This window comes from Salmo trutta, chromosome 22 (genome assembly GCF_901001165.1).
Source record: "Salmo trutta chromosome 22, fSalTru1.1, whole genome shotgun sequence".
Classification (NCBI taxonomy): Eukaryota; Metazoa; Chordata; class Actinopteri; order Salmoniformes; family Salmonidae; genus Salmo; species Salmo trutta.
Window position 1 is genome coordinate 29,603,162 of NC_042978.1, and position 23,306 is coordinate 29,626,467.

At 44.9% G+C, this 23,306-nt stretch overlaps 1 pseudogene; it reads right to left on the reverse strand.

The window, feature by feature from the left end:
* Positions 1–7,827: 7,827 nt before the first annotated feature.
* LOC115158969 (tripartite motif-containing protein 29-like) lies at positions 7,828–12,056 on the reverse strand (annotated as a pseudogene).
* Positions 12,057–23,306: the final 11,250 nt, after the last annotated feature.

The window sequence follows — 23,306 nt, forward strand, 5'->3', positions numbered from 1 at the left end:
CGACCCTAAGCACACAGCAAGACAATGCAGGAGTGGCTTCGGGACAAGTCTCTGAATGTCTTCGATTGGCCCAGCCAGAGCCCGGACTTGAACCCGATCTAACATCTCTGGAGAGACCTGAAAATAGCTGTGCAGCGACGCTCCCCATCCAACCTGACAGAGGTTGAGAGAATCTGCAGAGAATAATGGGAGCAACTCCCCAAATACAGGTGTGCCAAGCTTGTAGCGTCATTCCCAAGAAGACTGTTTTTGTGTTGGCATTATGGGGTATTGTGTGTAGATTGATGAGGGAAAAAGGTATTTAATCCATTTTTGAATAAGGCTGTAACGTAACAAAATGTGGAAAAAGTCAAGGGGTCTGAATACTTTCCAAATGCACTTTAGGTGGACTTATGGGCCAATTTGCATATATTCACTTGTATCCCTCTAAGTACATTCGTGGAACTGCATAAAAATCATTTTATTTTTGTTTCAAACGATTTTGAAATGTTGATCCCAAAGTCACATATTGGCCCCATTACTTATAGAAAGACCCACATTTCTTTAAAACATGTTTTGGTTGTAATTTTTACTTGATCTCATAATATAAGAGCATCTTCATGAAGTCAAGCAAATCCGACACTATCCTACCACCTGTAGATCCCAAGTATCCTAAATCGTTCCATGAGTGGCAAGGATAATCAAAATCATCATTATCAAATTCTTCACAATAACTGCAGAAACTAGTATTTGGAATTGTATTGGCTCCAAAAGGAGATTGTACTGGTAATTATTCTCCCGAGCTTGGCTGTACTGGTTGCATCATGTGGACAGATTGCACTGAATAAATAAACAAATTGGCCTGCCATTTCAGCTTCTGTTTTTTCGTCCTGCCACATATGCCAAACTTGCCAAATGCTATCATGAAAGAGGACCACAATGGAAATAAGTTGTGTACTTTGTGTTTATCCTTGATGTGGGCATCATTTTGTATGTGTACCTTGTTTAAAAGGACCAAATATACTGGAATTTTCATTTTCCACAGCCCGCTCTTACAGTAGCTTTCCAGCTCTTGCTTTAGGTAAGATTCCTTCACCTTCCCAAAATCACAGCCTGTGTTGATTTATATTTTATCTGATACTCTTATCCAGAGTGACTTAATACATTTTTGTACTGGTTCCCCATGGGAATCAAACCTCAAACACTGTTTTTTCAAGCACCATAATCTACCAACAGAGCCACACAGGATGGTGGTATAAGCAATCTTTCAGACACAATATGATCATAGTGGTCTTTGTATCTCTGGAGGAAATAGATGTTGTCCTCTGTGTATGAGAGATCCAGCTCAGAGTCTCTCCTCCTTAGCTCAGCCACCTCCTGCCACGTTTGCTCCAGGCATTCTTCAGCCCAAATCACTTCAGCCCTCTCCTGGGCTCTGATCAGCTCCTTTACCTCAAAGCCCCTTCTTTCAATGGAGCAGATCAGCTCAGCAAAGATCCTCTTACAGTCCTCTATTGCTACATTGGCAGAGGGTTTCAGTGACATCATAGCTTTTTTGAACTTCTCCATCTCCCCCAGTTAATTTTATGTTGGAATGTTTCCTGTTTCAATTTCAACTGATTCTGTTTCTCTGTCCTTTCTGCTGCAGCTGAGACTGTATCATGACCTTTATGTTCATCTAACAAACACATAACAGATACACTGCTGATTGGTATGGCAGTAAATCTCCAGCAGTTCATCATGATGAGAGCAGATCTTCTGCTGTAGTTGTGTGGAGGCTTTGACCAGCTTGTGCTTCTTAAAGGCAGGAGATTCAAAGTGAGGCTGGAGATGAGACTCGCAGTAAGGCCAGACACACCAGACAGGATTTTCTCCCTGTGCAGATGTCACACTCCACGTCTACTGGTCTAGCGTTCTATAGTTTCTCTGCTACTTCAGCCAGCATTGTACTTCTGTTTCCGAAAAGGCCTTGGGATGAAGGTCTGTCTGCACTGAGGGCATTTGTAGACTCCCCTCTGATCATCCTGATCCCACCAGCCCTCAATATAGTCCATACAGTATCTGTGTCCACAGGCAGTTGCCACTGGATCCTTCAGTTGATCCAGACAGATCGAACAACAGAATTGGTCCCTATCAACAGAAATATTAGCAGCTGCTATTTTCTTGCCAATAGATAGGTATACTGACTTGGACTTAGTTAAAATTGGTTGAAAGTCTAGAAGTAGTTAAACGTAAGTACAGACCAATTAAATGCACAGAGTTTAGAGAAAGAGTTTAGAGAAAGAGAGAGCCCAATAATGTGTTCTCAATCCTGAGTGGAGGTGAGTGAGTCCGAGTTAAGCTTTGTTTTCTCCTAAACCCTCATTCAGAGGTTGGAAACTGTGTCAAAAACCAAAGTTCTTTCAATACCAATATCACAGCCAGGAGGCAGACAGTCAGTGTTTATGGTCCTTTAATATATTTTTACTGTTAAAAGGGGGTTACAGGATAAAAGCAACACAGAACACAAAACAAGGACAGGCCGGGCACAAAACACCACATACACGCTAGAGTCCATAGTTGTTTGGCATGGAGCATTCGTTGCCTCGCCATTGGCATCATGGCGTTCCGATGCGGCAGTCACGCCTGTTGCACCTATCCTCTCCCGTTGCTGGCTTGAATCTGCTGAACATTGTTTGAGAGCTGCCTTTGTGCAGGGACAGATATTTAACTCCAATACTCCTCAGGTGTAAGAACGAGATGTATGTTAGGAAAAGTGCATTATTATCACAAAAGTATACTACGAATACGGAGGAGGAATGGAGAGAAAGAGAGAGGTGGAGAGGGTTGAAGAGAACGAGGGAGTTAGAGGGTGAGCTTGAATCTGTTGAAGATGGCAGAAAAAAGTGGAGAAAGTATTTTGAAGAAGGCTAGTGGCAAGTGCAAACAGAGTGTGCCGTAAGCGGGATCGAGTTATGAAGGCAAGATGGAAGTGAATGAGGGCAAATTGCCTGGGGGTGACAGGTGTGGTTAACTTCTTGGAGCCTGAGCCTTGCACCGATGGTCAGGATAAAGATGAGTCTGCTACGGTAGGAGTGAGATTTTCTGGAGAAAGTGGGCCCCTGTCTTTTAGCTGATCCATATGTTGTTTCAGGGTGGGTGAAAATGGAGTTGGGTGCTGTGGAATCGGTAAAGGTAACCCGAAGTGGTCTTGTGATAATTGTTTGTGTTTCTGCTGGTCAGAGGGAGCGGGTGCTCCGCATCACACGAATGGGGACAAGAGCTATGACTTGTTTTGCTCTCAAGAATGGCACCATTAAAATTAATTATTTCTGGGGTAGTTGTAAATGTGAAGGTGGACCAGCTGAAGGGGAAGATTCCCGGTGTTTGTGATGATCGTCGTTTGATGCGACGTAGGCAGGGTGGTGTGAGTGGTGAAACAGAAGAGTCGTTGTCTGTTCTTTTGAGTTTTGATGTTGAGTCTTTGCCCGACAAAGTGATTTTAGGATATTTCAGTTATCCCTTACAAGCTTTTGTGCCTAAACCATTATGTTGTTACAGGTGTCAAGCTTATGGACATGTGGCAACAGTGTGTAGGAGAGAGGTTCCTAGGTGTGAGAAGTGTGCAGAAGGGGATGTTTCCGGTCACAACTTGCAGACTTGTTTACGTGCTGCTGTGCGTTTTGTTGCCGATCTTACTTTGCTACCTGACTACTTCACGGTTTTTACTTTTTTATTACCGTATATTTTTAGTTTTTCCCTCACTCAACTTTTTTCATTCAACTTTTTCACCCCGGAGGTTTTATCTGGACATGGTTCGTCAGGACTTCAAACAGCCGAAGCTAAGTAACATTAACATGATGCCTTCTAATTGCAGTCGTTGTACTCATAATATACAGGAGAATGACCGCCTTACGGCGAGGATAGCTGTGCTGCAAGCCCAGCTTCAGACGCAATCGTTAGGCAAGGGTAATTTCAGTGTAGGAAAGGATGAAACAGCGTCTGTGCCATCAGTAAGTACAGATAGTAACGTTAGTATAAACCCCCTCGCACGGTCCCCACAGCCGGACAACTTTCTCATGGCTTCTGGAGGGAAATGCTGTTGGAACGCTCAACTGGTGTCGCTTATTCAGCCGACAGAAACTTTCAACCGGTTCTCCCCATTAAGCGAGTCGGAGTCGGAGGCCGAAACTTCTCTGGTCTCTACTCCTCCCGTTATGGGGTCTGAGACGCCGAAGCCTCTCACCATTAGCTCTGACAAATTGAAAACCCTAGTCATTGGCGACTCCATTACCCGCAGTATTAGACTAAAAACGAATCATCCAGCGATCATTCACTGTTTACCAGGGGGCAGGGCTACCGACGTTAAGGCTAATCTAAAGATGGTGCTGGCTAAAGCTAAAACTGGCGAGTGTAGAGAGTATAGAGATATTGTTATCCACGTCGGCACCAACGATGTTAGGATGAAACAGTCAGAGGTCACATAGCCTCAACGTGTAAATCAGCTAGAAAGATGTGTCGGCATCGATTAATTGTCTCTGGCCCCCTCCCAGTTAGGGGGAGTGATTAGCTCTACAGCAGAGTCTCACAACTCAATCGCTGGTTAAAAACTGTTTTCTGCCCCTCCCAAAAGATAGAATTTGTAGATAATTGGCCCTCTTTCTGGGACTCACCCACAAACAGGACCAAGCCTGGCCTGTTGAGGAGTGACGGACTCCATCCTAGCTGGAGGGGTGCTCTCATCTTATCTACGAACATAGACAGGGCTCTAACTCCTCTAGCTCCACAATGAAATAGGGTGCAGGCCAGGCAGCAGGCTGTTAGCCAGCCTGCCAGCTTAGTGGAGTCTGCCACTAGCACAGTCAGTGTAGTCAGCTCAGCTATCCCCATTGAGACCGTGTCTTCGCCTTGATCTAGGTTGGGCAAAATTAAAGATGGCGGTGTTCGCTTTAGCAATCTCACTAGTATAAAGACCTCCTCCATTCCTGCCATTATTGAAAGAGATTGTGATACCTCACATCTCAAAATAGGACTACTTAATGTTAGATCCCTCACTATAAAGGCAGTTATAGTCAATGAACTAATCACTGATCATAATCTTGATGTGATTGGCCTGACTGAAACATGGCTTAAGCCTGATGAATTTACTGTGTTAAATGAGGCCTCACCCCCTGGTTACAAGACGCGGGCCTCCTAATTGTTCCTAGAATTTCTAAGCAAACAGCTGGAGGCAGGGCTTTCTCCTATAGAGCTCAATTTTTATGGAATAGTCTGCCTACCCATGTGAGAGACGCAGACTCAGTCTCAACCTTTAATTCTTTACTGAAGACAGATCTCTTCAGTAGGTCCTTACGATTAAGTGTAGTCTGGCCCAGGGTTGTGGAGGTGAACGGAAAGGCTGGCGCAACGAACCGCCCTTGCTGTCTCTGCCTGGCCGGTTTCCCCTCCTTCCACTGGGATTCTCTGCCTCTACCCCTATTACGGGGGCTGAGTCACTGGCTTACTGGTGTTCTTCCATGCCGTCCCTGGGAGGGGTGCGTCACTTGAGTGGGTTGAGTCACTGACGTGGTCTTCCTGTCTGGGTTGGCGCCCCCCCTTGGGCTGTGCCGTGGCGGAGATCTTTGTGGGCTATACTCGGCCTTGTCCCGGGATGGTATGTTGGTGGTTGGAGATATCCCTCCAGTGGTGTGGAGGCTGTGCTTTGGCAAAGTGGGTGGGGTTATATCCTACCTGTTTGGCCCTGTCCGGGGGTTTCATCGGATGGGGCCACAGTGTCTCCTGACCCCTCCTGTCTCAGCCTCCAGTATTTATGCTGCAGTAGTTTATGTGTCGGGGGGCTAGGGTCAGTCTGTCACATCTGGAGTATTTCTCGTCTTTTCCGGTGTCCTATGTGAATTTAAATATGCTCTCTCTAATTCTCTCTTTCTCTTTCTTTCTTTCTTTCTCTCTCTCTCTCTCTCTCTCTCTCTCGGAGGACCTGAGCCCTAGGACCATGCCTCAGGACTACCTGGCTTGATGACTCCTTGCTGTCCCCAGTTCACCTGGCCGTGCTGCTGCTCCAGTTCCAACTGTTCTGCCTGCAGCTATGGAACCCTGACCTGTTCACCGGACGTGCTACCTGTCCCAGACCTGTTGTCCCAGACCTGCTGGAACCCTGACCTATTCACCGGACGTGCTACCTGTCCCAGACCTGCTGTTTTCAACTCTCTAGAGACAGCAGGAGCGGTAGAGATACTCTCAAAGATCGGCTATGAAAAAGCCAACTGACACTTACTCTTGTGTTACTGACTTGTTGCACCCTCGACAACTACTATGATTATTATTATTTGACCATGCTGGTCATTTATGAACATTTGAACATCTTGGCCATGTGCTGTTATAATCTCCACCCGGCACAGCCAGAAAAGGACTGGCCACCCCTCATAGCCTGGTTCCTCTCTAGGTTTCTTCCTTGGTTTTGGTCTTTCTAGGGAGTTTTTCCTAGCCACCGTGCTTCTACACCTGCATTGCTTGCTGTTTGGGGTTTTAGGATGGGTTTCTGTACAGCACTTTGTGATATCAGCTGATGTAAGAAGGGTGGTCCAGTGTGGCTCAGTTGGTAGAGCATGGTGTTTGCAATGCCAGGGTTGTGGGTTCGATTCCCACGGGGGACCAGTACGGAAGGAAAAAAAAAATGTATGAAATGTATGCATTCACTACTGTAAGTTGCTCTGGAAAAGAGTGTCTGCTAAATGACTAAAATGTAAAAAGAAAATGTAAAAATGGCTATATAAATCATTTTGATTTGATTTGATGAGACAAAGGCATGTTTAGTATTGGGGAAAGAAGAGATATGTGTTAATTGTAAAAGTGCCCATGGTGCTGGGGATCAGAAATGTCCGGTGCGTGAGAGACAGGTTAAGGTTACAATGGTTATCTTTACAGCAGGGATGGAACGTAAGTCCCAGAAAATAGAGGTTGTGGTGGCAGCTGCAGATAATTATTTGGGTGCATGAGATTTGTCTTCAGAAAAGTTACAGGGTGTGTTGAGTGGTGGTGTCCCGTCCTCCCAGATTGTAGGCCTGGTGTAGGTCCAGATAGGGTTAAATAGTGGAATAGGATGGTGGGTTTTTATTGAGTGTAGGGTTAGATGGTAGGGTAGTTTGTAGTTTTCTTTCCACACGACGTATAAGGGACTTTTACCACAGTCTAGTTGGTGGCGGAAATACAACATATATTGGATGGCAACTGCCGTAAACCTCATTGAAGAAGAAAGGAAAGGAAGTCATTCAAATAAGAAGTTAACCAAAACAGCACATGCTAGGAATAAATCCATAAGTAAATCAATTCAAAATAAAGCACACGTGAGGGAAAAGGAAAAAGGAGTAAGTAGAACCATGTTTACCAGGGTTGTATATGACATTGTGCATCAAAATGACTTGGTGTACAATGTGTTCAAATCACAATGTGTTATAGGGAATGGTTGCTAGTACCAACATAGCTAAATACGTACAGTACACTATAATTCTAACTAGTCACTGGGATTGCACACACACCATATCACACACCATATTTCACTATGTGTAAAGTCAATGTAATTTAAAATATGAGGGATGAGAAGGATGGATGGACCCTCTGAGATTAACGTGGCTCCAGCCTCTATCCCTACCCTAAGGAACATTACATTTTAACTGTTGTATGCTCATCCAACATCTTATACAGATACCAGAATTTGAAACAGCACTGCAGGTGTGACACTTCTTCAATGAAACTTTGATCGGTTTTGCATGTTTCGATGTAAGGACAGTTTTCACAGCTTGTGGGCTTAACTTCACTGCCTGCAGCATTTGAACAGCTTGCACTGCAAGGGTTATTTTCACCACTTCCTCCTTACAGTAGCTCTCCAGTTGCAGCTTCAATTCCAACAGATTGTTTCACCCTCCCAAAGTCACAGCCTGGGTTGATAGTGGTGGTAGGCAGTTCTTCAGATGCAGGAAGGTTGGAATGGACTTTGTCCCTCTGGAGGAAATCTATAGGATCCTCTGTGTGTGAGAGCTGCTCCAGCTCAGCGTCTCTCCTCCATAGCTCAGCCACTTCCTGCTCCAGTCGCTCCAGGTGTCCTTCAGCCCGACTCACTTCAGCCTTCCTCTGGGCTCTGATCAGCTCTTTCACCTCAGAGCACCTTCTCTCAATGGAGCGAATCAGCTCAGTAAAGATCCTTTCATTGTCCATCATGGCTGCCTGTGCAGAATGTTTGAGTGACGACATAGCTTTTTGGAACTTCTTATTCTCCCCCAGCTTTTCTTTTATTTCGGTTGAAATGTTTCCTGTTTCAATTTCACCTGATTTTGTTTCTCAGTTCTTTCTGCTGCAGCTGAGACTGTATCATGACCTTTATGTTCATCCACTGTACACAGATAGCAGATACACTGCTGATCTGTACGGCAGTAAATCTCCAGCAGTTTATCATGATGAGAGCAGATCTTCTGCTGTAGTTGTTGGGAGACTTTGACCAGCTTGTGCTTCTTGATGGCAGGAGATTAACGGCGAGTCTGGAGGTGAGTCTCACAGTAAGAAGCCAGACACACAATATAAGGGCACAAGGCGAGACTCAAACGCAGACGCAGGAGGCCGATGGTAGAGCTCCGATATTTATTATAACAAAGGGAGTAGGCAAAGGCAGGTCGGGGACAGGTAAGCGTTCATAAACCAGGTCAGAGTCCAAACAGCACCAAACAATAGGCAGTCTCGAGGTCAGGCCAGGCAGGGGTCAGAAACCAGATCCGAGTCCAAAACAGTGCAAGGGGATAGGCAGGCTGGTAATCAGAACAGGCAGAGTGGCAGGCAGGCGGGTTTGGAGTCATGACAGGCAAGGGTCGAAACCAGGAGGACTAGAAACAAACAGATACTGGGAGAAATAGGAGCAAGGAAGAATGCTGGTTGACTTGGCAAACAAGACGAACTGGCACAGAGAGACAGGAAACACAGGGATATATACACCGGGGATAATAAGTGACACCAGGAGGGGGTTGAGACAATCACAAGGACAGGTGAACAAGATCAGGGTGTGACACACAAGACAGAACTCGACAGGTTTGAATTATCTCCCAGTGCACACATCAAACTCCAAATCCCCAGGTCCAGCGTAATAGTGAGCAGGTGGAGCAGCTTGAAGTCCTGTCTTCTTCAATTCCTCCACCAATTCAGCCAGCATTGTGTTTCTGTTCAAAACAGGCCTGGCATCCTACATGGTTGACAGGGGTGTCGGCGGTGGAAGTCGGCGATGGGGACAGAAGACAAAGGACTGTGAGACACGCGCTTAATCCTTGACACATGGTAAGTAGGGAGAATATGGAGGGTAAGGGGTAACAACAGATGGACAGCAGTGGAACTAAGGACTCTAGAGATGGGAAAAGGGCCAATGAAATGGGGGGACAGTTTGCGGTACAGGTCCCGTGTGGACAGCCATACCCTCTGCCCAATGCGGTAGTGGGGAGCTGGAGTCCTGCGGCGGTCCGCTTGTTGACAATACTTGGAGTTGGTCTTGAGAAGTGCTACCCGAGCTCTTCTCCAGGTACGTCGACAGCGGTGGACGAACATCTGGGCCAAGGGTACGTGGACTTCCGGTTCTTGTTCTGGGAAGAGTGGAGGCTGGTACCCCATGGAGCACTCAAAAGGGGAGAGTCCCATGGCTGAGCAGGGAAGGGTGTTCTGGGCATACTCCACCCAGACCAGTTGTCGGCTCCAGGTAGTGGGATTGGTTAAGATCAGGCATCTTAGGGTGGTCTCCAGGTCCTGGTTAGCTCACTCTGACTGGCCGTTAGATTGGGGATGGAATCCGGAGGATAGGCTGGCCGACGCCCCAATAAGGGTGCAGAATGCCTTCCAGAACTGAGACGAGAACTGAGGACCCTGGTTGGAAACCACATCCACCAGGAGTCCATGGATCCAGAAGACGTGCTGCACCATGAGCTGGGCCATTTCCTTGGAAGAGGGAAGTTTCGGGAGAGGGATGAAATGAGCGGCCTTTGAGAACCATTCCACCCACCGTCAGAATGACGGTGTTGCCATCAGACAGGGGAAGCCCAGTGACAAAGTCCAGAGAGATATGGGACCAGGGACGATGAGCCGGGTAGTGGCTGAAGAATGCCAGAAGGAGCTTGGCGTGGAGTCTTGTTCTGAGCACACACCGTGCACGCGGCAATGAAGGCAGAGACATCAGGAACCATTGTGGGCCACCAGAAACGTTGTCTGCGGATTGCTAGGGTACGGCGGGAACCTGGATGACAGGTCAGCCTGGAGGAATGAGCCCATTCCAGGACCCGGGAGCAGACTGAATTAGGGACAAACAACCGGTTAGCCGGGCCCCCTTCAGGTCCAGGCTGGGAACGTTGTGCCTTGCAAACCAGGTTCTCAATCGCCCAACCCACTGAGGCTGCAAGGCATGAGGTAAGGAGAATGGTTTCAGAGACTGAGGGTGTGGCAGAGGAACTGTAGAGGCAGGAGAGGGCATCAGGCTTCCCATTTTGGACCCTGAGCGGTAGGAAATGGTGAAGTTGAATATTGTAAACAAGAGAGCCCACCGGGCCTGCCTGGAGTTGAGGCGCTTGGCTGTACGGAGATATTCAAAAATGTTATGGTCGGCCCAGACCAAGGATGTTTTGCTCCTTCCAGCCATTGCCTCCACTCTTCCAACGCCATCTTGACCGCCAGGAGTTCCGGTTGCCTACGTCATAGTTCCTCTCTGCAGGATTGAGACGATGGGACAGGAAGGCCCGGGATGAACCTTTTGGTCCTGGGCAGATCGCTGGCCTCCACTACAACGTCAGAAGCATCAACCTCTACCACAAATTGAGGAGACGGGTCCGGATGGATGAGGATGGGTGCTGTGGTGAACCGATGGTTCAGGTCCACAAAGGCTCTGTCGACAGCTGGAGACCATGTGAACGGTACTTTGGGAGAGGTGAGTGCAGAGAGGGAGGCCGCCAGGGTACTGTAGCCCCAAATGAAACGGTGGTAGAAGTTAGCGAAACCCAGAAAATGTTGTAACTGCACCCTGGATGTAGGTTAAGGCCAATCTACCACAGCTTTCACTTTTCCAGGATCCATTTGGACATTTCCCTCAGTGATGACATATCCCAGAAAGGAGATTGTCGAGCGGTGGAACTCACACTTCTCGGATTTCACAAACAATTGGTTCTCCAGGAGGCGCTGAAGGACCTGTCTGACATGAAGAACATGTTCTTGGGCAGACCGGGAAAAAAACTGAATGTCGTCAAGGTAGATGAACACAAAATGGTTTAGCATGTCCCGGAGCACATCGTTTACCAGAGCCTGGAAGAAAGCGTTGGTGAGTCCAAACGGCATGACCTGGTACTCATAATGTCCGCTGGCTGTGTTGAATGCTGTCTTCCACTCATCTCCTTCGCATATCCAAACCAGGTGGTAGACATTCCAAAGGTCCAGCTTGGAAAAAATGGTGGCCCCCTGGAGAGGTTCAAAAGCCGAGGAGAGGAGTGGTAGTGGGTAACAATTTTTAATCGTAATGTCATTCAGACCCCGGTAGTCAATGCACGGACGCAGGGTCTTGTCCTTCTTCTCCGGCAGGAGATGCAGACGGACGGACGCCTCCAGTGGCCAGAGACTCTTCTACGTATTCCTCCATGGCCTTGGTCTCCGGCCCGGATAGGGAATATAGCCGACCACGGGATGGTGTGGTGCCTGGGAGATCAATGGCACAATCATAAGGAAGGTGTGGGGGAAGAGAAGTAGCACGTGCCTTACTGAAAACTTCCAGGAGGTCATGGTATTCAGTGGGAATGGCAAAGACATCCAAAGCCTTGCTAATGCCCTGAGGAGGACGTCTGGCAAACAAGACAGAACTCGACAGGTTTGAATTTTCTCCCAGTGCACACATCAAACTCCAAATCCCCAGGTCCAGCGTAATAGTGAGCAGGTGAAGCAGCTTGGAGTCCTGTTTTCTTCAATTCCTCCACCAATTCAGCCAGCATTGTGTTTCTGTTCAAAACAGGCATTGGAAAGAAGGTCTGTCTGCACTGGGGGCATTTGTTGACTCCCGTCTCATCATCCTGATCCCAGCAGTCCTCAATACAGTCCATACAGTACCTGTGTCCACAGGGAATTGCCACCGGATCCTTCAATATGTCCAGACAGATCGAACAACAGAATTGTTCCCTAGCAACAGAAATGTTAGCAGCTACCATTTTCTTGTCAACAGACAGGTCTACAGACTTGGAATGAGTTTCAATAATTTTTTTTAAGTAAAGAGTACAGACCATCCGATTAAATGCATCAAGTGTAGAGGCAATGTTGTGTTGAGTCGTAAAATGGAGGTGAGTGAGTCTGACTTAAGTTTAATTTTCTCTGAAACCTTCATTCAGATAAGGAGTGGCTTATGGAACCTGCTTAGCAGGTTGTTGTATGACGATTGTGGATCAAAATATGCCACGTAATAGAAAGGTATTATGAGGAGTGGTTTGTAAGAATGGACTTAGAATGGCTGCAAATCAAAACTGTAGGTTTCACTTAAAAGGTTTTCTCAAGATACAGTTCATGATTAAGTTCACAATGCGTTCAGTCAACTAAATGCAAGTAGGGTGCTATAAAGGAGTGGTTTAGAGGGTTATACACAAAGCATAGCTTGCTGAATGCAAACGTATTTGCAGGTAAAGGTTTGAGTTCTCGCGGGCTAAGCAAAGTGATTCATTAACACCCTCAGGTGGTGTGGTTGTTTTCATGTGGCTTTTTTTCATGTGGTGAGTCATGGAACTGGAGAGACTTTCTTCATGACGTCTCTGACATGGCTGGAGAAAATGTGACTTGATATCTTTGGCATGATACTGTATGCTGCAATGCATCATTGATGGACATAAAGTGTCTGCAGGCGGAAGATTCAGAGATGTGGAAGGTGTGAAAAAGAAGGTCATGGTGAACGTGAGGAAGAAACTGTGAATTGTTGGAAATCATGTTACTACATCTTTGGAGTGCCTGTCAAGGGTGAAGGAGAATGAAGTTGCCAAAGTCAGAGCCGTCCAGTGCATTTCATACACAGAGGCGGTCAAAAGGGTTGAGGGAACGAATGGTCCCCCTGAGGACTTCATTGTGTTGGATAGGCCTTCGCTGCAGGCTGCAGAGTTGATCTCCCACCAGCAGGAGCCAGAGATATTATGTGTAAAGAAGGTGGACTTTGTGATTTAAAGTGCACAATGCGTTTAGTTGACTCTTTGCATGTAGGGTGCTATAGAGGGTTATATACTGTTAGACCTTTGTATGAAAGCATAGCTTGATGACTGCAAATGCATTTGCAGGTAAATGTTTGAGTCCTCGGGGGGCTAAGGAACACGGTGATTAATTAACACCCTTGTGTGGAGTGGTTGTTTCTATGTGGCGAGTCATGGAACTGGAGAGACTTCATGACATCCCTGACATGGTTTGAAAAAATATACTGCTCAAAAAAATAAAGGGAACACTAAAATAACACATCCTAGATCTGAATGAATGAAATAATCTTATTAAATACTTTTTTCTTTACATAGTTGAATGTGCTGACAACAAAATCACAGAAAAATAATCAATGGAAATCTGATTTATCAACCCATGGAGGTCTGGATTTGGAGTCACACTCAAAATCAAAGTGGAAAACCACACTACAGGCTGATCCAACTTTGATGTAATGTCCTTAAAACAAGTCAAAATTAGGCTCAGTAGTGTGTGTGGCCTCCACGTGCCTGTATGACCTCCCTACAACGCCTGGGCATGCTCCTGATGAGGTGGCGGATGGTCTCCTGAGGGATCTCCTCCCAGACCTGGACTAAAGCATCCGCCAACTCCTGGACAGTCTGTGGTGCAACATGGCGTTGGTGGATGGAGCGAGACATGATGTCCCAGATGTGCTCAATTGGATTCAGGTCTGGAGAACGGGTGGGCCAGTCCATAGCATCAATGCCTTCCTCTTGCAGGAACTGCTGACACACTCCAGCCACATGAGGTCTAGCATTGTCTTGCATTAGGAGGAACCCAGGGCCAACCGCACCAGCATATGGTCTCACAAGGGGTCTGAGGATCTCATCTCGGTACCTAATGGCAGGCAGGCTACCTCTGGCGAGCACATGGAGGGCTGTGCGGCCCACCAAAGAAATGCCACCCCACACCATGACTGACCCACCGCCAAACCGGTCATGCTGGAGGATGTTGCAGGCAGCAGAACGTTCTCCACGGCGTCTCCAGACTCTGTCACGTCTGTCACATGTGCTCAGTGTGAACCTGCTTTCATCTGTGAAGAGCAAAGGGCGCCAAGTGGCGAATTTGCCAATCTTGGTGTTCTCTGGCAAATGCCAAACGTCCTGTACGGTGTTGGGCTGTAAGCACGGTGTTGGGCTGTAAGCACAACCCCCACCTGTGGACGTCGGGCCCTCATACCACCCTCATGGAGTCTGTTTCTGACCGTTTGATCAGACACATGCACATTTGTGGCCTGCTGGAGGTCATTTTGCAGGGCTCTGGCAGTGCTCCTCCTGCTCCTCCTTGCACAAAGGCGGAGGTAGTGGTCCTGCTGCTGGGTTGTTGCCCTCCTACGGCCTCCTCCACGTCTTCTGATGTACTGGCCTGTCTCCTGGTAGCGCCTCCATGCTCTGGACACTACGCTGACAGACACAGCAAACCTTCTTGCCACAGCTCGCATTGATGTGCCATCCTGGATGAGCTGCACTACCTGAGCCACTTGTGTGGGTTGTAGACTCCGTCTCATGCTACCACTAGAGTGAAAGCACCACCAGCATTCAAAAGTGACCAAATCATCAGCCAGGAAGCATAGGAACTGAGAAGTGGTCTGTGGTCACCACCTGCAGAACCACTCCTTTATTGGGGGTGTCTTGCTAATTGCCTATAATTACCACCTGTTGTCTATTCCATTTGCACAACAGCATGTGAAATTTATTGTCAATCAGTGTTGCTTCCTAAGTGGACAGTTTGATTTCACAGAAGTGTGATTGACTTGGCGTTACATTGTGTTGTTTAAGTGTTCCCTTTATTTTTTTGAGCAGTGTATGTCTTTGACATTGTATGTTGCATCCTTTATGGGTAGAAGAAGGAGTAGAGAAATAAAAAGCACTAAAACATTTTAAATACACTGATTCCACATTACTTGAGAGTAATAGAAGCAGCAGATTCTATGTGTTTTAGCCTAACCACAGTGTGTCACTAGAGCTCTTCAGAATTCTGTTCAATATATCTTTAGCCTGTCCAGTTCTCTCAGGTCAGTGCAGGTGAAAGAAGACAAGCAGAGAAATGGGACACACTTAGGAACCAATATGGACTTCTGACGTTACCATTCAGTTTAATGGAACTGTTTTTACAAAATAACAGCCTTAACAGCAATAATCATCCATTGTCTGCATAACAATGTCATAAAGAAAATAATACATTTAATTTCACTACAGTCTTTACCCCCCTAGAATCGATTGATGCGCCCACTTGTCAATCTAATTAGCATACTACAAAATTCCCCATCAAAATCTGTCTGGTTAAGCTAGAGATATCTGTTTTTTTTTGCATGGGCTGCTGCATCTGTGGTGGAAGGTGGCAAAGCTACAGCAGTGTTTGTCAGACCAGGAGACATCCCGAAAATGTGTCTTCTCACAAAAACATCTGCAGAGTTTGAACGGTTTGGGATAGAAACGAATATGAACACACGATCGAAAGCGGAGACTCTCACAAACACATACATTTTGGTTGTTAAATGCATCAAGTGTAGAGGCAATGTTGTGTTGAGATGTAGACTGGGAGTGAGTCTGAGTTAAGCTTTGTTTACTCTGAAACCTTCATTCAGATAAGGAGTGGTTTATTGAACCTGTTTAGCAGGTTGTATGGATAACACATGTGGATCAAAGTACACATAATTGAAAGGTCTGGTGGGGAGTGGCTGCTAGAAACAACATAGCTAACTCATATGTACAATCAAATTGTACAAAACTCCTCCTACTTCCCTTTTACCTTGGAGGGGAGCCTGCCACCCTATTAGTCACCACACACCTCATTCAACTAAATCAACCAGATCACAGATAACCCTTTAAATGCCCCCACCTGCAGTCATTAGTCCTCTTTCAACCAAACCAGCATGGACCACTACAGACGTGTTATTGAATGTGTATTGCATGAGTGTGGAGTGGTGGCCAAGGTATTTTGTTCATATTGCTATGTAGATTTATATTGTTTGATTGTTGTGCATATAAGTGCACTTCCCTTATTTGCTAGTTGTGTAACACTGTAGCATTTGGAGTATTTCAGTTTGGATATGTTTGCCCTTTATTTACCATGTGCCTGTTTTATTTTAACGTCATGTTTCTGTTTACCTAGACAACAACATCTTTCAGCTGTGACATTTGAAGGCTACAAAACACTAACAAAGCTGTTCTAAAAAAAGTTGAAAGGTTACCCACTCCTTGTGTTCTTACAGACATACCCATTGCGTTACCTTGCACCCATCCCTATCCAGACTTTAAGCTATTTTTCAATAACAGACTATACTGATTACATACGCCATATGTCACTCCATATGTTAAATGTCAATGTACTGTCATTTGAAATTGGACATTAACCCCCCCCCCCCCAAAAAAGGTAAGCCCCATCTTTCCCATCCCAACCTATCTCTGAGTTGAACAGTGGCTTCAGCCTCTGTCCCTACCCTGAGACCTCAGGAACATGACGTCTTAGCTGACACACACTCTTATTTCCAATCCCCGGTGCATGTCCTCGTGTGTCCCCAGGGCAGTATGTGTATTGGGTGGGTTAAGGCTTCCTCTCCCCAAAGGAGAGATGGTAGTAGAGAGTGGGGTAAGTTAAGAGTTAAGTTGAGCCACCCTTGATTCTGTGAGACCATACACAAAAGAAACAATTTGACCAAATTTAGGAAGAGCTAATTTAATGGAGTCTGAAGGATAATGCAAGTTATGTCTCAAACTGATTTTCATCAAGTCAAATGTATTTGTGTTAGAGGTTTCATGATGCTTGATTCTAAACCAAAGTAGATCATTTTACCATTATTCTATACATCAGTTGGTCTCTAAATGCTTTATGAGGTCCTAAACCTAGCATGAAAGCAGACGACACCATCTACCTAGAGAGTTTTCATCTGTATTTTTCATAGCTGTCTTACATACCACTCAATGAGCTGTATACCGCCATAAGCAAACAGGAAAACGCTCATCCAGAGCGTGACACATGATGTCACAGGAAGGCAAAAAAGATAATCAAGGACATATGCCACTTTAAGAATGTTTACATATCTCACATGACTCATCTCATGTATATATACTGTATAGTGTATCCTTCACTATATATTCTTTACTATCTATTGCATCTTAGCTGCTCTCTCACTGCTCATCCATATATTTTATTCTTATATATTCTCATCCCATTCCTTTACTAGATTGTGTGTATTAGGTTTTGTTGTGGAATTGTTAGATATTACCTGTTTGATACTGCTGCACTGTAAGCTCTGGAAGCATAAGCATTTCGCTACACTCGCAATAACATTTGCTAACCATGTGTATGTGACCAATAAAATGTTATTTGACTTGAACTCTACCTACATATACATATTACCTCGACACTAGTGCCCCCGCACATTGACTTTGTACCGGTACCCCTTGTACATAGCCCCGCTATTGTTATTTACTGCTGCTCTTTAATGATTTGTTGTTCTAATCTCTTACTTTTTTAAAGGTATTTTCTTAAAGCTGCATTGTTGGTTAAGGGCTTGTAAGTAAGCATTTCACTCTAAGGTCTACACCTGGTGTATTCGGCGCATGTGACAAATAAAATGTTATTTGATTTGATTTGAAAGTGCGTACTTGTAGCTGTGTTGACTAATATAGTCAAAATGTTTGCTCTGGTAAGTTGAGCCAATGCAAGTTGAACAAATTGAAGTGTTTTCTTCCCAGGTGTAATACAAGGCGTTATTGCTGGGATTTGAGGGTGCAGGGCCTGGTCTGTTAAAAGTGTTAAAACAAAAAAGTACAAAGTGTTAGGTGTTAAGGCTGTTTTAAAAGATGCTTAAAATTATTTAAAGACAAAAAGGCAATTCTGATTGTTAAATTGTGTTTTGGAAATTAAGATAGACATGGTTTAAAAAAGTAGTGGTAATATTTCATTCAGAACAGACATTTGAAAGTGGCTTAACGTACCCTGTTCTGCAGATCAACTTACAAATTACACTAAGTTGTGCCAAGAGACCACTTTTTTGGGCAAGCTATGTTTTAAAAACTGTTTACATGAATTCCGAATTATTCCACAGATACACAACAACCTGAAATATTTGTAGATATCTTTGTTAAAAATAATACTATATTTCCCTTGATGGAGTGATGCTGAATGTAAAAAATTGCTCAACTTACCCCAATCTCCCCTACAGGACAGAGACACCATATCAAACTATTCCTGGAGGAGACTTCATGCAACACATGCACCCCAGTGGCTCTCTTGCAGAAGATGTTAATTTTCCATCCATTGAGGAAAGGCCTTAATGGTTATTTATGATTCACGTCAGTATGTTCATTTATGTAGTAGTTAATAGTATATAATAGTTTAATTTATATTCAACATTTTATGTAAAGGGTTAACTATCAATGAGGAAGGCTCTGATGTTTCTGTTGAAAGCAAAGAAAGTCAAATTAACTCTGAAATGTAGTTAATGAAAGCTATGACGAATGTGGTTAAAAATAGTGACCAAACTTGGTGGCTAAATTTAGAATGTCCAAAAATCTGGTGTGTTCTTCTCTTAAAAGTGATTATCCATCTGTCATTGGGAGCTGTAGCCCAGGAGTAATCCAACTTGAATAGAAAGTCCATGCAACGATTTATTTGAAATAGAACTGAATTAAAATAAAGAGTGTACTTGCGGGGGTGACAATCTTTTGTATTCAAGTTGTATCATCGACTGAACCATCTTGAGCAACACAGTGCTACTAAGCCAAATAAAGAGTGTGTATGGAACATGTCCTGAAAGAACCCAATCAACATCAAACACTGAGAGGGACTGGAGGACTGACTGAAGCCTAATAAACCCTATTATCACACACCTCAGTGATAGAGAGTGGCTACAGACTACAGCCTTCTAAAAGATTCAGCCTGGATAGAATCTGGCCAGGTGTTTGTCCATACAATGTATTTGTTATAGACTCCAGCCCCAGCCCACCTCCATAGCCCTCCACACCTCCGGCCCCAGCCTCAGCCTCCATCCCACCTTCGCAAGCATCCAACCCACCTTCCCCAGCCCCACCCCACCATGCCTCAGATGAAAGCGGAGAAGCCGGTCACTCAGCGACATCTGGTCTGATATCCATCTCCTGCCCTGTGCTGTGCTGCACGTAGCCTCACAGCTGTTGATAACACATCCACCAATGACTGACAAGATTACTAAACAATGTGCACATGTGCCCCCTCCCCACTCCAGACTAGCTACCTGTCTACGGGTCAGTTGATTAAGCGTAGAAAGGCTTGCTTGTTAGTTTTGTCAGAACATTTGAGTTCCAAGTGTGTAACGTCAGGACAACAGTCTAATCAGGGGTTTCGTTTGTTCTCATTCTTTCATGTTTTGAAAATGTAATGACAAAGTTAGTCAGTCAGTCAGTCAGTTGAAAATAATATCAGTCACATAAACTACAGTATGTAGGATGCAGAACAGGGTAGCATGAATGTTTTGATGTGTCAGTTGTGATTATGAGTTATAGTCTGGACACAGAAAAGCAGGCATCTCTGTCTCCTCTGCTTCTCTAAATCACACTGATTGATCATGCACAGACAAATCCAATCAAATCCAATAAAATGTTATTTGTCACATGCGTCGTAAAAAACAGGTCTGGACTAATAGTGAAATGCTTACTTACAAGCTTCCTTACAAGCCTTTTCCAACAATGCACAGAGAAAGAAAATGGAGAAATAATAGAAAAGTAAAACAAGTAAGTAAAACAAGTAATAAAATAATTAATAATAGATACACAATGAGTAACGATAACTTGGCTTTATACAAGGGGTACCAGTACAGAGTCAATGTGCCGGGGTACGAGGTTATTGAGGTAGATATGTACAAATAACTAGGAATAAAGTGACAGATAGTAAACAGTAGCAGCAGCGTATGTGATGAGTCAAAAATGTTAGTACAAAAAGAGTCAATGCAGAATGTCTGGGTAACTATTTGGTTAACAATTGAACGAACAATTTAGCAGTATTATGGCTTGGGGTAGAAACTGTTCAGGGTCCTGTTGGTTCCTGACTTCGGTACCACTTGCCATGGAGTAGCAGAGAGAACAGTCTATGCCCTGGGTGGCTGGAGTCTGACCATTTTTAGGGCCTTCCTCTGACACCAACCTTTTTGTCTCTGTCGATTTATACAGTGGGGGAAATTTGAACAGTGAGAGACAGAATAACAACAAAAATATCCAGAAAAACGCATGTCAGAAATGTTATAAATTGATTTCCATTTCAATTAGGGAAATAAGTATTTGACCCCCTCTCAATCAGAAAGATTTCTGTCTCCCAGGTGTCTTTTATACAGGTAACGAGCTGAGATTAGGAGCACACTCTTAAAGGGAGTGCTCCTAACCGCAGCTTGTTACCTGTAAAAAAAGACACCTGTCCACAGAAGCAATCAATCAATCAGATTCCAAACTCTCCACCATGGCCAAGACCAAAGAGCTCTCCAAGGATGTCAGGGACAAGATTGTAGACCTACACAAGGCTGGAATGGGCTACAAGACCATCGCCAAGCAGCTTGGTGAGAAGGTGACAACATTTGGTGTGATTATTCGCAAATGGAAGAAACACAAAAGAACTGTCAATCTCCCTCGGCCTGGGGCTCCATGCAAGATCTCACCTCGTGGAGTTGCAATGATCATGAGAACGGTGAGGAATCAGCCCAGAACTACACGGGAGGATCTTGTCAATGATCTCAAGGCAGCTGGGACCATAGTCACCAAGAAAACAATTGGTAACACACTACGCCGTGAAGGACTGAAATCCTGCAGCGCCCGCAAGGTCCCCCTGCTCAAAAATACATATACATGTCCGTCTGAAGTTTGCCAATGAACATCTGAATGACTCAGAGGACAACTGGTGAAAGTGTTGTGGTCAGATGAGACCAAAATGGAGCTCTTTGCATCAACTCAACTCGCCGTGTTTGGAGGAGGAGGAATGCTGCCTATGACCACAAGAACACCATCTCCACTGTCAAACATGTAGCTCAGTTGGTAGAGCATGGTGTTTGCAACACCAGGGTTGTGGGTTCGATTCCCACGGGGGCCAGCACAGAAAAAAAAATGTATGAAATGTATGCATTCACTACTGTAAGTCGCTCTGGATAAGAGCGTCTGCTAAATGACTAAAATGTAAAAATGTAAATTATGCTTTGTGGGTGTTTTTCTGCTAAGGGGACAGGACAACTTCACCGCATCAAAGGGACGATGGACGGGGCCATGTACCGTCAAATCTTGGGTGAGAACCTCCTTCCCTCAGCCAGGGCATTGAAAATGGGTCGTGGATGGGTATTCCAGCATGACAATGACCCAAAACACACGGCCAAGGCAACAAAGGAGTGGCTCAAGAAGAAGGACATTAAGGTCCTGGAGTGGCCTAGCCAGTCTCCAGACCTTAATCCCATTGAAAATCTGTGGAGGGAGCTGAAGGTTCGAGTTGCCAAACGTCAGACTCGAAACCTTAATGACTTGGAGAAGATCTGCAAAGAGGAGTGGGACAAAATCCCTCCTGAGATGTGTGCAAACCTGGTGGCCAACTACAAGAAACGTCTGATCTCTGTGATTGCCAACAGGGGTTTTGACACCAAGTACTAAGTCATGTTTTGCAGAGGGGTCAAATACTTATTTCCCTCATTAAAATGCAAATCATTTTCTAACATTTTTGACATGCGTTTTTCTGGATTTTTTTGTTGTTATTCTGTCTCTCACTGTTCAAATAAACCTACTATTAAAATTATAGACTGATCATTTCTTTGTAAGTGGGCAAACGTACAAAATCAGCAGGGGATCAAATACTTTTTCTCCCACTGTATGTGTGCCATCAATCATGAAGGCTTTGCAGAGTCACTCCTGGAATCACAAATACAAAAATGTGGTTTAGTAGCATAACACCCGAATGCTGCCGGCGCACACACTAACCATAATCTCTCTCTCTCTCGCGCTCTCTCTCTCTCTCACCTATCTCACCTATCTCATCTATATGGTAATACTTTTACTCTGCCTGAAATTTGGTCTTTTGTCACACAACCAACCAACCATGTCCCATAGTTTGTCAACAAATTGAATCACCACAAATTTTTGTCTCTATTTCAGTCAGACATTCCATTAGAACTTCCAGAATGTGAGGTTTCGGTTAACTAACTAATGAGACAAAACATCCTCAAATACATTCCAGATTGTCATGGTAATGAGAAGATCTGTTTATTGAACTGCACCTATCCCTCAGTCAACCCCATGCTGACAGAACACAATGGGTGTTTGTTGTGTGTAGCCCTGACTGAAAGAGGCTACTGATAGCCAGGCGGGCTAGCCTGCCTCAGTGTCTACAGAAAAACAAGTGTGTTCAGGCCTAGAGGAAAATGTCATTACCACCTGGCCAGGGCCGGCTTAATATAGGGGTTTACCGGGGTTGAAGCCCCTGGGCCCAAGGCCAGGCCTGAGGGGGGCCAAAGGGGCAGTAAAACAAAAAAAAGAAGGAAATGTATACTGTATAAATACATAAAAGGGACTCAGTCCGTCTTTCAACTTACTCTTGAAAGTTGTAATAGTAGAATACACAAAGTGCAATTTCCAAATTGGGTAGTGCATCATCAGTTTTCCTCTTCTCATGTCATTCATTGCAAACAGTACCTTAGAAAGCTATTTATAACTTGTCAGAAATGTCCATATCAACTAGCCCATGTCAGCTTTTTAGCTAGGTTGTATTGCCCATAGATTTTGTTGTAATGTTTGAGTCTCTTGAATATCACATGAATACATATTAGACATAGGAAATGTATAGAATTACAAGAAACAGAGCTTTAAAACTGCAAAATGTTATCTGCACCCCATGACAAAATGTGTAGAATTTCAGGAAATAACCTGCAAAATTTAGTCTCTGCCAAAAAGAGGAGTGTAAACAGTTTGTGTCATGAACAGTGCTTGTGCCCATAGAAAATGACTTGGCACACGTGCGCCCAGGGGGACGGTGGGCGGGGGGGGGGGGGGGGGGGGGGGGGGGGAACCCCTGCCAGTACATATACACTATATATGCATAAGTATGTGGACACCCCTTCAAATTATAAGCACTTGGAATGCCAAGTGTCTGCTGGAGTTGTGTAA